Source organism: Pristis pectinata, chromosome 35 (assembly GCF_009764475.1).
Source record: "Pristis pectinata isolate sPriPec2 chromosome 35, sPriPec2.1.pri, whole genome shotgun sequence".
NCBI lineage: Eukaryota > Metazoa > Chordata > Chondrichthyes > Rhinopristiformes > Pristidae > Pristis > Pristis pectinata.
Window position 1 is genome coordinate 12,180,350 of NC_067439.1, and position 16,400 is coordinate 12,196,749.

General features: G+C 46.3%; 1 long non-coding RNA gene across 1 annotated transcript; it reads right to left on the reverse strand.

Moving 5' to 3' along the window:
- Window positions 1-2,532: 2,532 nt before the first annotated feature.
- On the reverse strand, window positions 2,533-13,477 carry LOC127586400 (uncharacterized). The gene is made up of 3 exons (XR_007958680.1): window positions 13,348-13,477; window positions 10,207-10,329; window positions 2,533-2,703 (listed from the first exon to the last, which is right to left on the reverse strand). It is a non-coding gene; the product is annotated as an uncharacterized LOC127586400 (long non-coding RNA).
- Window positions 13,478-16,400: the final 2,923 nt, after the last annotated feature.

A 16,400-nucleotide genomic window follows, 5' to 3' on the forward strand; every position in this document is an offset into this window, starting at 1 on the left:
CTCCGCTATCAGATTTCTGAACAGTCCATGAGCCCATGAACACTACCTCGTTATTCCTCTTTTGCACTATTTATTTACTTTTGTAACTTATAAGTAATTTTTGTCTTGCACTGTACTGCTGCCGCAAAACGACAAATTTCACCTCATATGTCAGTGATAATAAACCTGATTTGGATTCTGATTCTGAACTTAAACTTGGAGAGGTGGACTGATTTACAGAGGGACTTGCAGAATTTAGGGCCTTGAATGCTAAAGGCAGGGCCACCAGTGCTGGAGAGACTTCGAGCCAGGGGGTCAGAGGCTGGAGATTTCTGCGAGTTACTGGACTAGAGAAGGCTACAGAGGAAGGAAGGGATGGATGAGTATCTCAGCAGCTCACTGTTTGACCAGGCCAACTCTGTAGATGCTGGGAGATGCCTGAGGTTCTGCAGTCACTTTGGTGGCCCTCTCCTTGTCAACAAGGTGTCCTGTCACAAACCAAGCTCCTAGTTCCCTTGAGGTGATTCCCTGAGGACCATAGTGTCGTGCTTTCAGTTCCACTTTATACCAGCACTGGCTGGAACAGCTGTGGTGTGACGATTGATATTATTAAGTGTACAGCAGATGAGTCAGCACATTGGGAAGCACACAGTCCGATTTCTCAATCGGAATGACTTCACCTGGAAATGGTTGCTAGCACAATTTATTCCAATAAAACCATTCTGGATAATGTAGTGATGGAAAAAATAATAGTGCAAAATTCAGTGCAACTCTTAGCAGTGTGGAGGAACAGAGAGATCTTGGGATCCACGTCCATAGATCCCTCAAGGTTGCCACACAGGTCGATAGGGTTGTTAAGGAGGCGTATGGAGTGTTGGCTTCCATTAGTCGGGGTATTGAGTTCAAGAGCTGCAAAGTGATGTTGCAGCTCTATAGAACTCTGGTCAGACCACACTTGGAGTATTGTGTTCAGTTCTGGTCGCATCATTATAGGAAGGATGTGGAAGCTTTAGCGAGGGTGCAGAGGAGATTTACCAGGATGTCGCCAGGATTGGAGAGCATGTCTTATGAGGATAGGTTGAGTGAGCTGGGGCTTTTCTCTTTGGAGAGAAGGAGGATGAGAGGTGACTTGATAGAGGTGTACAAGATGATAAGAGGCATAGATCGAGTAGACAGACAGAGACTTTTTCCCAGGGCAAAAATGGCTAACACGAGGGGGCATAATTTTAAGGTGATTGGAGGAAGGTATAAGGGGATGTCAGGGGTAAGTTTTTTTTACACAGAGAGTGGTGGGTGCATGGCACGCACTGCCAGCAGAGGTTATGGGGCCAGATACATTAGGGACATTTAAGAGACTCTTAGATAGACACATGAATGATAGAAAAATAGGGGGCTATATGGGAGGGAAGGGTTAGCTAGATCTTAGAGGAGGATAAAATGTTGGCACAACACTGTGGGCCGAAGGGCCTGTACTGTGCTGTAGTGTTCTATGTTCAATGTTCTAATTCAGTTTCTAAACTTTAGGACAAGGCAATTTTCAGTCACCATGAAATAAGTCACAGCACAGACTAATGCAGGCACATTCCATTGGGATGAGAAAGCCCTGAGTACACATTTCCTCCCTGGAGGTTTGTCCATTGTATCACCAAGTAAAGCAGAAACTGCTGGAAACACTCAGAAGGTCAGGCAGCGTCTGTGGAGGGAGGAGCAGAGATGGATGATCTTTCAGTATCTACAGATAAAATGACTCAGGTGACACAAGAGATTCTGCAGATGCTGGAATTTGGAGCAACACACAAAATGCTGGAGGAACTCAACGGGTCAGGCAGTATCTGTGGAGGGAAATAATCAGTCAACGTTTCAGCTCCTCTGAATCTCACTCCTAGCCCCTCTGACCCGCACTCCCAGCCCTCCAACCCTCACTCCTAGCCCCTCCGAACATCACTCCCAGCCTCTCTGAACCTCAATCCCAGCCTCTCTGAACCTCCAGCCCCTCTGAATCTCACTCCCAGTCCCTCCAATCCTCACTCCCAGCCCCTCCGAACCTCACTCCCAGCTCCTCCGAACCTCACTCCCAGCCCCTCCGAACCTCAATCCCAGCTCCTCCGAACCTCAATCCCAGCCTCTCTGAACCTCCAGCCCCTCTGAATCTCACTCCCAGTCCCTCCAATCCTCACTCCCAGCTCCTCCGAACCTCACTCCCAGCCCCTCCGAACCTCACTCCCAGCCCCTCCGAACCTCACTCCCAGCCTCTCTGAACCTCATCCCAGCCCCTCTGAATCTCACTCCCAGTCCCTCCAATCCTCACTCTCAGCCCCTCCGAACATTCCCAGCCCCTCTGACCCTCACTCCCAGCCCCTCCAAACCTCACTCCCAGCCCCTCTGACCTTCACTCCCGTCCCCTCCGATCCTCACTCCCAGCCCCTCCGACCCTCACTCCCACCCCCTCCAAACATTCCCAGCCCCTCCGACCCTCATTCCCAACTCTTCTGCACCACATTCCCAGGCATCATTGTGCCTCTCAAGTGTTGGGCACTGTACCTGTGGAGCAGATCCCCAGTCACCCGGCAAGCAGCTCCCCCTCATCTGTGAGTGTGTTAAGATGGCCGTGCTGTCTCCTCTGTGTTTCCATGTTGGCAGGTGGCTGCCTAATCAAGATGTGGGTCGTGTTTAATTAAATTAGGAATGCTGGTTCCCAGGGAGGATGCATGTTTAGAGAGAAGGCTGTTTAATCAGAGCACGGATAAAGAAAAGCTTTGTAGTTAGATCAATTATCAGTGCTCCCCGCCCATTCATTTACATCAGCTCTGTCTGCCAATATGCACCCATTGAACAGACACAAACAATTAACCCCTTCAAGACCAGACAGAGAACTTTCCCTGCAGTTCAGTTGATTCGGGAATGACTTTGGATGGATGGTTTGTCTGACAATTTCCTCAATATAAAAATTAGAAAACACTGGGAACACTCAGCAGGGTCAGGCTGCAAGTGTGGGAAGAGAAACAGAGTTAATGTTTCAGGTCGAGGACCCTTCGATGCAGATCCCAGATCTCAGTCCTGATGAAGGGTCTTGACTGGGAAACATCGACAATTCCTTTTCCCCTCTCAGATGCTGCCTGACCTGCTGAGAACTTCCAGCATTTTCTGTTTTGATTTTAGATTTCCAGTATCTGCAGCTCTTTTTTTGATTGTGACCATTTCCTCATATGTGACGCAGTCCTGTGTTCAGGAAGTTATTTGTCCAAATAGGGGAGAACTGCTCCAGTCTAAAGACCTAATACCTTCCCATAAACAACCCATTACACAGGCTCAGCAGCTTAATGTGCCGATAACTGTCCTTGTCAAGCCATTTCGACTCATCCTTTCACAGACATCCCCTTTGTTCTGCACTTCACTCCCCCACCCTCTGTCCTACTGAAAACCAACTTTGCATCTCCCTTTCTCAATTCTGATGAAAGGTTGCAGAGCTGAAATGTTGACTGTTTCTCATCTCATGGATGCTGCCTGACCTGTTGAGTGCTTCCAGCCTTTTCTGGTTCTGTTTCCGCCTAAATTTGTTCAAATTCTTCATGGTCCTTCACCTTCCCTTCCTCCATGAAGTCGTCCGACCTTGCACTTTTCCTGTTATTCTGCTGCCTGAATCCTAACTCACTTCTCTTCACCAAGGACCCTAATCCCTCCGATCCACGTGAGCTTTGGCCTACCAAGGCCTCAAAACTAAATTCCTCACATTTGTGAAAATCAAAAGAACTGCAGATGCTGGAAATCCGAAATAAAAACAAAAAGTGCTGGAAACACTCAGCAGGTCAGGCACTGTCTGTGGAGAGAGAAACAGTTACTGTTTCACCTTGATCAGAACTGTGAAAGAGAGCAGCAGTTAGTCTAGGTAACAGAGAAGGCGAGGGAGGATAGTGGGTAGAACAAAGGGAATATCTCTGGTAGCCTGGAATAATAGGGCAGTTAAGATAAGACTCAAGCCTCTTTGTCTGTGTGATATGTTGCTAATGTTGTAAAATCAGTGTAATGTGCAGTCTGTGTAACATTGTGTACTCTGTATAATGTTCTACAGACTGACTACACAATAAAAACCCTAAGAGAAATAAAGGTAAAAATTTCATTCTGTGGCCTCCTGCACTGTTACAATGAGGTCCCATGCAAGCTCATCTTCTGTGTGGATGTGTTGCAGCCTGCAGAACTCAACATCGAATTCTCCAACTTTAGGTAATTCACTATTTCTTTCTGTTTGTGTGAGAACGGGCCAATTCTGCTAACCATCAATTTCTCCCCCTCACATTTGTGTTGAAGCTGCTCAGTGGGCTAGCCCCTCCCTACCTCTGTTACCTCCTCAGGCCCCACAACCCTCCACCATCTCCACCCTCCTCCGATCCTGGCCTCCTGATCGTTCCTTCCTTGATAACAGCCTGGGCTTCAATACCTCGCTTCTTCACATCTACTTCAAGATGCCTCTAAATCCCACTGTGTTAAACAAGCTTTCGTTCCTCTGCCTTATCGTCTCCTCGGGTGCGAGCTTCATTTTTTTTAAGGCTGATGACTCATGTGAAGCAGTTTGGAATATTCCATGGCGCTATCTCAATGCATCCCATGGCAAAGGGGAGGTGATAGTGCAAGAGTTCAATGGGTCTTTCTGGGGCATGGCATTGCTCTATCTTTTTTGCACAGTGATTGAAAGCTGCGCCCTCTCCCCCTCCTTCATCTCCCCTTGGCTGTTTTTCCCACAGCCACCTACCCACTGACAGGACTGAGATCGAGCAGTTTCCTTTAACTGTAGATCCCTCATCACTGGTCCCTCTCTCTGCTCTAAAGCTCAGTCCGGGATCCCTCTTCATCCTGACTGTTGTGAACCATGGCCTTATCATATACATCACAGACACATCCTTCCCCACCATCGGGAGTATCTACAGGAGGCGCTGCCTCAAGAAGGCAACATCCATCATCAAAGATCCCCACCATCCAGGCCATGCCATCTTCTCACAGCTACCATCAGGCAGGAGGTACAGAAGCCTGAAGTCTCACACCACCAGGTTCAGGAACAGCTACTTCCCTTCAACCATTCGGTGCTTGAACGAACTGGCACAACCCTAATCACTGCCTCAGTATAGCAACATTATGGCCACCTTGCACTACAATGGACTTTGTTTTTTTGTTCTAATTGGGTTCTTCCTTGTAAAAATTGTGTATAATATATGCATCTTTTCCTTGTCTCTAACACCATGTGCCTGTAATGCTGCTGCAAGTAAGTTTTTCATTACACCTGTGCAGACACGTACTTGTGCACATGACAATAAACTCGACTTTGACTTTGTCACTCAGGCTTTTGTGTGCTGTAGGCCCCACTTCAGGACAACTCGAGAAGCAAAGGCTTGTATTTATATAGCATCTTTCACCGCATCGTGGCATCCCAAATTACAGACTGAAGCTCCCTTAGAAGATGCAGTAATGGAGGAACAATATACATCTCAGAATTGACAATGGGGGCACAGGAGACTGCAGGTCCTGGAACCTGGAGCAACAAACAAGATGCTGGAGGAACCCAGCGGGTCGGGCAGCATCTGTGGAGGGAAATGGACAGTCAACGTTTCAGGCTGAGACCCTTCATCTGGACTGAAAGATAGAGGGGTGATAGCCGGTATAAAGAGGTAGAGCGAAGGGGCAGATCAAGAGCTGGCAAGTGATAGGTGGGCCAAGTGAGAGGAGGGTAATAGGCAGATGGAGGAGGGGATAGACCAAGGCTGGGAGGTGAGAGGTGGAGGCAACAAAGGGCTGAAGGTGATGGAATCTGATAGGAGAGGAAGGTGGAGCATGGAACCAAATGGGAGGGGGGAGGGCAGGTGGGAACAGTGGGGGGAGGGGACCCAGTGGGAGGGAGTGTGTGGGTGAGGGGCAGATGAAGTGGGTGGGGGAGGGGAAAGAAACAGGGTGATGGGGGCAGGAGGAACCTGGTACATCAGGAGGAGAGAGAAAAGGGACGGAGGGGGGAACAGGTTACCTGAAACTGGAGAATTGACAGTGTTGTTGGCTGAGAGATGAATATTGGCCAAGACACTGGAGGAGTTGCTGTACTGGATCATGGAACCTTGTCTTTCCATTCCAGGGAAAGAATGACCTCAACTTAACGTCCCATCTGAGAAAAAGCACCTCCAACAATGCAGGCACAGTAGTGTAGCAGTTAGCGTAACGCTTTACAGCGCCAGCGACCCGGGTTCAAATCCGGCCGCTGTCTGTAAGGAGTTTGTACGTTCTCCCCGTGTCTGTGTGGGTTTCCTCCGGGTGCTCTGGTTTCCTTCCACATTCCAAAGACGTATGGGTTAGGAGTTTGTGGGCATGCTATGTTGGCACTGGAAGCGTGGCGACTCTTGCGAGCTGCCCCCAGAACACTACACAAAAAGATGTATTTCACTGTGTTTCAATGTACATGTGACTAATAAAGATATCTTAAACTGGATAAGTTATATCAAAGTCAAAGTCGAGTTTATTGTCATATCCTCAAGTCCATGTGTGCACAGGTGCAATGAAAAACTTACTTGCAGCAGCATCACAGGCACATGGCATCAGATAAGCAGCATTCACAAAACATAAATTAAACACTATTTTCACAAGAAAGAACACAATTAGAACAAAAAGAAGTCCATCTTAGTGCAAAGTGGTCAAAGTGGTCATAGTGTTGCTGAACTCCAGTGAACTCTGGAAGGCGGAACTGAACCAGCCACCTCTTGACTGAGGGGTGAGAATGCTGGGGCACAGCTGACACCCATCACTGGCAAACCACAGCTGGAAGCCAGTGTTGGGCGGGCAGATGTGCCTGCGATTTTGGTAATGAAGGAGTTAAGTGCCGGGCCCTATGTATATTGGCAGACGGAAAGCTAATCTAAATGAATAGGCAGGGATAACGGATAATTAATCTAACTACAATGCATCTCTTTATCCTCACTCTGATTAAACAGCCAGGCCTTTCAAAAAATATTTTTATATATTTTTTCCAGAATGAAGTAAATAGCACTTGGAGCCCGGATTAAGCGGCCATCTGGTGGCACAGGCAGACAGGGTAAATCCATCACGTTATCAGCAGAGTAAATCACCGTCTGAACCAGATTAGGTAGCGCACTGTTGACCTGTCCTCCTCTCATCTCTGTGGAAACAACACCTCAGAGTCAGGAGTCAGATAACCTCTCATTGCTACCGAGGCTGCTTGGCCCATTGTTCCTGTGCCAGGTCATTGGCAGAGGAGTCTAATTATTCCCATTCCTGCTCTCACCCCAGTAGATTCCTCCCATCCAATGCCCTTTAAAGGGGGATTCAATCTTTCCCCTCTTTCTTTCCTGTTTTCCTTTCCAGATCGGAAAGAAAGGATTTCTTTACTGGCTCCTCTCCCAGTGACTTTAAATCTGTGTCTGTCTCTTCTGCTGTTCAGGCAGCTTCCTCTTCTTAGTTCAGGGTCTTAAACAACTCTGTTAATCTCTCCTTAAATGAGAAAAGTCACACCAATCATCAGGTCACTCCTCATCCCTGTGTGCACTGCAATTAATCTTCACTTCTCCTTCTCCTAGACATGAAATGCCCTTCTGAAGAGTGGTGTTGTTCAGGAATGGCTACAACACTCCCGCAGATGTCTACCTGGCATTTTGCAAAGGTTCAGCATGACCAGATTCCAGATGGTGTCAGAAGGGAGGAACATCTGCCCTTCAGGATTGTCCATGTCTCCGGGAATGAAAGATTAATTTCCTGGTCACAGCTTCAAGACAAATCATGGGGATCTCCCTTTCATTCCCTTTGACCCCATTTATTAACTAAATATAAAGGTTTTGGTCTGTTTGCTCAATTGGGGTTGACGAACATCCAGGAAATCATCCAGTTGGTGTTCAGAACTTGAGGCAGAGCGAGAGGAGGTTGCAGTGAATTCCGCATTAATTTGGCTGTCTGCAGTTATCACTTTATGTGGGACTTCTAGTCAGCTAATTACTGGGGGACACACTGAAGCCACTGAGAGGTTCTACAGGGAAGGATCACCGTCTAAGAGTCCTGCTGTCACTGGGCAGTGAGGGTTTGAGCCCTGTGTAACAGCCTCTCAAACACTTCACTGATGCAGTGTCTCAAAATGAAACATTAGTAATGCTGATATATTGTAAGGGAATGTGTTGAATTGCTTGCTATAGTCACAGAGTCATACAGCAACTTGTCCATGCCAATTGTGATGCTCAGCGAGCTAGTCCCATCTGCCCGCGTTTGGCCCACGGCCCTCTAAAGCTCTCCTATCCATGGACTTATCTAGATGGCTTTTAAATGTTGATAATGTGCCCGCCTCAATCACTCTTTCTGGCAGCTTATTCCAAATACGCACCACCCTTTGAGTGAAGAAGCTGCCCCTGATGCCCCTGTAAAGTCTCTCTCCTCTGATCTTAAACCTATGTCCTCTTGTTTTTAGCATCCCCTCCCTGGGAAAAGGACTATGTTTTTCACCCTGTCTATGCCCCTCATGATCTTATACACCTCTGTCAGGTCACCCCTCAATCTCCTACACTCCAGGGAATAAAGTCCTAGTCCACACAACCTCTGCTTGTAACTCAGGCCCCCAAGTCCAGGCAACATCCTGGTAAATCTTTTCTGCACTCTTTCACTTTTCTAGTTTAATATCACCATAGTGAATGAAAAAAATGATGTCTCAATTGCATGTATTACGAATAAAATATATTTTAAAATAAAAATGCACCAGTACTTTTCTTCCTTAAAACTACAATCACATTGAATGCAAATGAAATAGAATTGTAAAAGGCTCCTTATAAATTTAGAAAATATACAGGAAACGCACAGCAGGTCAAGCAGCATCTGCGGAGAGAGGAATCTTCAACATCTTGGGCCTTTGGGTCAGAACTGAAGGAGCATCGCGGTTTCTCTCTCCACGGATGCTGACTGACCTGCTAAGTGTTTCCAGAATGTTCTGTTTTTGTTTCAGATTTCCGGCATCTGCAGGTTTTTTTGATTATCTTCATAAATTTAAGTCTTTGAAGGAGAGGGATGCGATGGTGCTAAGGTTGTCTTACTTCCTAATCAAGTGAACATCTTTAACTCCTTTCATCATTCACTTTCAAGGGATATTACATCTCCCTTCAGATATTTACATCCTAGTGAACAAAGGAGGAGAGACCTTCTCCAGGATCCCAGCCAGTTTGGAGTTATAGAACATAGACTAATACAGCACAGGAACAGGCCCTTCAGCCTACAATGTTATGCCAAACTAATTAAACTAGTAATCAAATGCCTAACTAAACTAATCCCTTCTGCCTACATAATGTCTATATCCCTCCATTCCCTGCATATTCATGTGCCTACCTAAGAGCCTCTTAAACACCTCTATCGTATCTGCCTCCACCTGCATCCCTGGCAGCGGTTTCCAGGCACCCACCACTCTCTGTGTAAAAAAACTTGCCTCACACATCTCCTTTGAACTTCCCCCTCTCACCTTAAATTCATGTCCTCTAATATTAGATATTTCTACCCTTGGAAAAAGATGCTGGCTGTCTACCCTATCTATGCTCCTCATAATATTATAAACTCTATCAGGTCCCCCCTCAGCCTCCGCCGCTCCAGACAGAACAATCCAAGTCTGTCCAACCTCTCCTTATAGTACATGCCCTCTAATCCAGTCAGCATCCTGGTAAACCTCTTCTGCACCCTCTCCAAAGCCTTCACAGCCTTCCTATAATGGGGCGACCACATGTTATGTTAGCATTATACCTTGCTTTCTCTGCCAGCAATATATTAATGAATAAGGGCTGTACCCTGTAGGGATGTTGGACTATCTCTGAACAAGGTTGACCAAGTACTGTCTAAATGTGATGAGGGTTTCTGCCTCGCTCACCCTTTCAGGTTCTTGACCCTCTGGGTGCTCTGGTTTCCTCTCACATTCCAAAGATGTACAGGTTAGGAGGTTGTGGGCATGCTATGTTGACACCGGAAGCATGGCGACACTTGCGGGCTGCCCCCAGAACATTCTATGCAAAAGATGTATTTCACTGTATGTTTCGATGTACACGTCATTAATGAAGAAATCTTATCTTTCATCTCCTCTCTAATCCTTCTGCCAATTACTTCAAATCTCTGCCCCTTGGTTTTTGACTCCTCTGCGAAGAGAAATAGATTCTTCATACTTAATTAGTCCCATTGAAATGTTATACACATCAATTAAATCTCCAAAAGCAAATCTCTACATACCTGCTGAGTATTTTCTGTTTTTCTATCAATTAAACCTTCTCTTAGCCTTCACTATTCCAAGGATATTCACTGCAGCTTATCAGTGACAACTTTCCAGTCCCGGGCAACATCCTGGTGAATCTCCTGTAACATGGTAAAGAGAACTGTTCACAGTATGTGAGTTGTGACCTAACCAGTATAACCTCCTTGTTCTTGTTTTCTGTGCCTCAAGCAATACAGGAAACCACCCCCTGTGCCTTTTTAACACCTTATGGGTACGTCCTGCTTCCATTAAAGATTTTCAGGCATATCATAGGACATAGAATATAGAACACTAACAGCACAGTACAGGACCTTCGGCCCACAATGTTGTGCCGACATTTTATCCTGCTCTAAGATCTATCTAACCCTTCCCTCCCACATAGCCCCCTACATCCTCCAAGGTCCCTGTGTTGCTCCACACCAGTTGGTATTATATGCTCTTCTGCCTTGTTCTTCAATCTAAATTACCATTACAATCATATTGTACAGAAAGAGACCATTCAGCCCATTGAGTTTATGCTAGCTTCTGGTAGAGCAACCCCCTCAGGCCATTTCCTTGCCTGAGAATGCATTCTCTCTCAAGTACCTAAAAATTCCCTTTTGAAGACACTGATTGATTCTGTTTCCACCACTCTTATAAGCAGTGAGCTCTGGATGATAATTAGTCTACATAAAAGATGGTTTCCCTCAAATCCCTTTTGCATCATTTGACCAAAAATTTCAATTAGTGCCGCCCGATCCTTGAATCCTGCACTAGTGGGAACGGTTTCCCTTTTTCCACTCTCGACCTGATTCACCTCCTTCATATCCCCTCTCAGCCATGTTTATGCTCGGAGCAGGACAGCCCCACCTCTTCCAGTCCAACAGTGGGGCTGAAATCCTTCATCCTGGGAAAACTCTACAGATGCAGTGTTGAAAGTATCCCGACTGGTTGCATCATGGCCTGGTACGGCAGTTTCAACACACAGGAACACAAGAGGCTGCAGAGAGTAGTGGACACAGCCCAGTCTATCACAAGCACAGCCCTCCCCACCATTGGCAGCATCTACAAGGCAGTGCCTCAAGAAGGTGGCATCTATCATCAAGAACCCCCACCATCCCAGTAATGCTTCTTCTGGCAGCTACCGGCAGGCAGGAGCTACAGAAGCCTGAAGTCCCACACCACCAGGTTCAGGAACAGTTACTTTCTTACAACCATCAGGTTCTTGAACAGACCTACACAACCCTAACCCTACCTCAGCAACGGAACACTACAGACCACCTCCTGCACTGCCATGGACTTGTCTCTGATTGTGTCTTTTATTTTGCACTAAGTTCTTGTTTTGCACACTTTTTTTTCTCTCTCTTCACTGTCTTGTATAATTTATGTTCTGTGTGTTGTCTGTACCTATGTGCCTGTGATGCTGCTGCAAGCAAGTTTTTCATTGTACCTGTACCTCACTTGTGCACATGACAGTAAACTCGACTTGACTTGATGCTCTGGGAAATCTCCTCTGCACTTTCTCCAGGCCATTCGCATCCATTAAGTGGACAGAATTGGACACAGTATTCCAGCTGTGACCTAAACAATGTTTTAAACAGCTCCAACATAATTTCTTTGCTTTTGTGATCTGGCTTTGCTTGTGAATCCCAGGATCCTTTATTAAACACCCTCTCGTATACCCTGACTACCCTGACACTTTCCAGAATTTATGCACAGATTCCTCTGTTCCTGCACACCTTTCAGAACTTTAACCTGTGTTATCTCTTCTAACTCTCCAACCATTTCTTCTGTACTAAATTTCATCCACCACTTGCCTGCCCAATCAGTCAGCCTATCTCAGTCTCCTTGCCATCCTTTATTGTACCCAAAACTTCATGCTTTCTATTATCCTCAGATTTGGAATTTTTATCCTGGTCATCTTGGTTTTTATCCAAGTCATTTGGACATTGTGGTCCATTTACTTTGTCCAGGAAGTTAGAGTAGATTTTAGGCTGTGGGACATGTAGCACATGGAAGATGCCTGGTGACATGGGACATTAGGCTATGTTAAAGCAGTTTATTAAATACAATTTGTTGTCTGTGAGGAAAATGTTCCATAAACCTAGCAAAGTTGCTGGCCTCAAATGTCAGGTGTAGTTTGGTGTTGGGAGCCATTCTGTCTGGTGATAAAGCATTGGTGGCCTTCAGCAGGAAGCTCTGACCTGACGCTGTAATGTGGCCAGTGCCCTCTGGGTGGGAAAGGATATAATTTTTGGCACTTTGTTCTTCAGGTTGACTGGCCTTTCCGGTGATGGTGAGGGTGGAGTGGTGGGGTGGGTGTTGCAGTGTGTTAGTAAGGTTAAGAGGCACGATTTTAGAACTAAATACATTTTATTGAGTTCTTCATAGTTGGAATGAAGATTTGGTGGGACAGAGGGAATAAATCTCTCTGAATTGGGGGCAATGTAGATTGGGCGGTATATTTGTCAAACAATTGATTATCCTACAGTCGATTGCAAACATCTCCAGCTAATGCTGGTGTCAGAATTCGTCCTGACTCTGTAACCTCCTCCTGCCTCTCGTCCTCCCAGTCCCCGTGATCCTCCAATTCGGTCCTGTTGCTCATCCTCAATATCCGTCACTGCACCATTGGTGACTATGCCTTCAACCGTGTAATTCCCAAGGGCTGGGATTTCCTCCCTAAGCTTCTCCTTTTGCCTCTTTAGATTTCCCTGGATCTACTTAGATTCATGGAGTCATACAGCACGGAAACAGGCCCTTTGGCCCAACTAGTCCGTGCCGACCAAGATTCCATTCTAAGCCAGTCCCCTTTGCCAACGTTTGGCCCGTGTCCCTCTAAACCTTTCCTATCCATGTACCTGTCCAAGTGTCTTTTAAATGTTGTTAATGTACCTGCCTCAACCACTTCCTCTGGCAGCTCGTTCCATATATGGATCACCCTCTGGGTGAAAAAGTTGCCACTTAGGTTCCTATTAAATTTGTCCCCTCTTACCCTAAACCTATGTCCCCGAGTTCTTGATTCCCCAACCATGGGAAAAAAACTGTGTGCATTCACCCTATCTGTGCCTCTCGTGGTTTTATCCGCCTCTATAAGATCACCCCTCATTCTCCTGTGCTCCAATGAATGAAGTACCAACCTGTTCAACCTCTCTCCATAACTCAGCCCCTCGAGTCTCAGCAACATCCTCCTAAATCTCCTCTGCTCCATCTGCAGCTTAATGGCATCTTTCTTCGTGCAGGGCGACCAAAACTGGACATTTCTGGCCTGTCAAGAGAGGTTAGACAGTTTGAGTCGGTATTCCTTGGAGTTTAGAAGGATGAGGGTGATCTTATATAAGATCCTAAAGGGGTTTGAAAGGGTAGGTGCTGAGATGTTTTCACTCGTGGGAGAGTCACAAACAAGGGGACGGTTACATGAGAAGGGGCCGGTCACTTAAAACTGAGGTATGTAGAAATTCCTGCTCTCAGGGGCTGGTGAATCCCTTGAACTCTCTGTCCCAGAATGTGGTGGAAGCCAGATCTTTGGAAGTATTTAAGGTGGAGATAGACAGGGCCAGCACGGTAGTGTAGCAGTTAGCGTAACGCTATTAGAGCGCCAGCAACCTAGGTTCAATTCCCGCCACCGTCTGTAAGGAGTTTGTACGTTCTCCCCGTGTCTGCGTGCGTTTCCTCCGCGTGCTCCAGTTTCCTCCCACATTCCAAAGACGTACGGGTTAGGAAGTTGTGGGCATGCTATGTTGGCGCTGGAAGTGTGGTGACACTTGTGGGCTTCCCCCAGAACACCACACAAAAAAGATGCATTTCACTGTGTGTTTCGATGTACATGTGACTAATAAAGGTATCTTATCTAAGTACTTGAAAGATTAAGGAATTGAGGATTATGGGGATCTGGCGTAGAAGAGATGAGGCCTGGGGCTGATCAGCCATGATCGTATTGAATGGTGGGGCAGGCTTGAGGGGCCAAATGGCCTACTCCTGCTCCTATTTTCTAGAGTTCTTGTGTTTCCCTGCTTGGCCTGACATGATATCACTTGTGTGAAGTACTTGGGATATTTCACAATGTTAAAAGTGCTATATAAATGCAAGTAAGGAGCCCAGAACTGCACGCTGTAGCTGCAGCCTCATCAGTACCCTGTACAGTTGCAGCAAACCAACCTTTTGCGATTCATGCACAAGCACTCCCGAGTCCCTCTGCACAACAGCATGCTGCAATCTTTCACCATTTAAATAATAATCTGATCTTCTATTTTCCCTTCCAAAGTGGATGACCGCGCATTTACCAACATTGTACTCCATCTGCCAGACCCTTGCCCACTCACTTAACCTATCTATATCTCTCTGTAGACTCTCCACATCCCTTGCTACATTTATTTCTTGGTTTATTGCCTGTGCCACTGTAATGTTATTATTTGGTGGCCTATAGATAACTCCCACTAGTTATTTTTTCCCTTTACTATTCCTAAGGGCAGGCACGGTAGTGTAGCGGTTAGCGTAACACTATTACAGTGCCAGAGACCCGGGTTCAATTCCGGCCACTGTCTGTAAGTAGTTTGTACGTTCTCCCCATGACTGCGTGGGTTTCCTCCGGGTGATCAGGTTTCCTACGGGTTAGGAGTTTGTGGCCATGCTATGTTGGCACCGGAAGCGCGGCGACACTTGCGGGCTGCCCCCAGAACACTCTACGCAAAAGGTGCATTTCACTGTGTGTTTCAATGTACATGTGACTAATAAGGATATCTTGTCGTCTTGTTGTTGTGACATAGTTTCCTCAACTGTGCCAATTTATGAAGTGTCAATATACTTTCATGAGAAATGTATGCTCTTTCAACCAGGCTGGACACTTTAACGGAAACATCAGATCTCCTGGGGCAAGCGGCCAGGGTTTCCACTCTGGACGGCTAGTCAGGAATCTATATCGAATGATGATAGGATGGAGATTGACTTTGGTCTTTCTTGCAATTGAACACAACAGGGACTGAATTAGCTACCTGCCTGAGTTCTGTTGAGCAATCAATGAGTTAATTATACCTGTATCTTTTGTTTTCTGTGGGATCTCGGCATTACTGGCAAGGCCAGCATTTCTTTCCCAACCCTAATTGCCTTTGAGAAGGTGGTGGTGAGCTACTACTTTGAAGTGCTGCAGAGTCCTTCTGATGAAGGTGTTCCCACGGTGAGTTGGGGAGAGAGTTCCACGGTTTAGACCCAGTGACAGTGAAAGACTGACCACCCATTCCCAAACCAGGATAGCGTACAACTTGAAGAGGGATTGCAAATGCTATTTGGAAAATACAAATATATTTCCTTGCTAACAAACAATCTGCTGGAGGAACTCAGTGGGTCGAGCAGCATCTGTGGAGTTGGGGGGTGTGAAGGAACTGTCGACGTTTCGGGTCGAAACCCTGCATCAGGATTGGTGCAGATGTGTCCTGATGCTGGGTTCCTCCAGCAGATTGCTTGTTGCTCCAGATTCCAGCATCTACAGACTCTTGCGTCTCCTTGCTATTTCATCAGGCCGACAGTGAAATATTTGATTTTTCCCAAACTGTGCATTCTGCTTCCTTTCTCTTCCCAGAGGCAGATTTCAGCTCCTGCCAGCTTTCCAGCGAAAGTGGTGGGAAATACAGTGCACCAGGTACCGCAGGGAAAATGCAAGGCAAGATTCCAGAATACAGCATTGTGGTCACTGTGCATTGGACACCCTGTGAACCCCACCTGCCTTCTGTAACGTTTAGGTTGGGGTAAAGGCATCAAATTCTACTCAATAATTATTTTTCAAAAACAGATTTACTGGTTGCTCACGTGTTAGTTCTGGGCACTGATTAACAGTTACTTCTGCTTATAAAATGCCAGTATGCTTCAAGACCAGTTCAATGGTTGTGAAGTCCATTGTGGAGTAGTTGATAGCTCACCTGATGTCTGGAGTATGTCAGCTGTGGCTCAGTGACTACAGCCTCTTGTTCTACTGGAGGTGTTTGGACCAAGTCCTACATAGAGGAGGTTCCTCCACTAGTACAGAGTTACTGCTGCTCAATCTTTCAACCATCCAGGTGCAGTTACATCGTCTGCGGTGCTGGTTTGAAGTAGAGGTGTCCTTCCCGGTCTCCTGACAAATATTTACCAATCAACCAACAATAATCAAACAGATTAACTGGTCATTTTCACACTGTTTTTGTTTGAATCTTTCCATGCA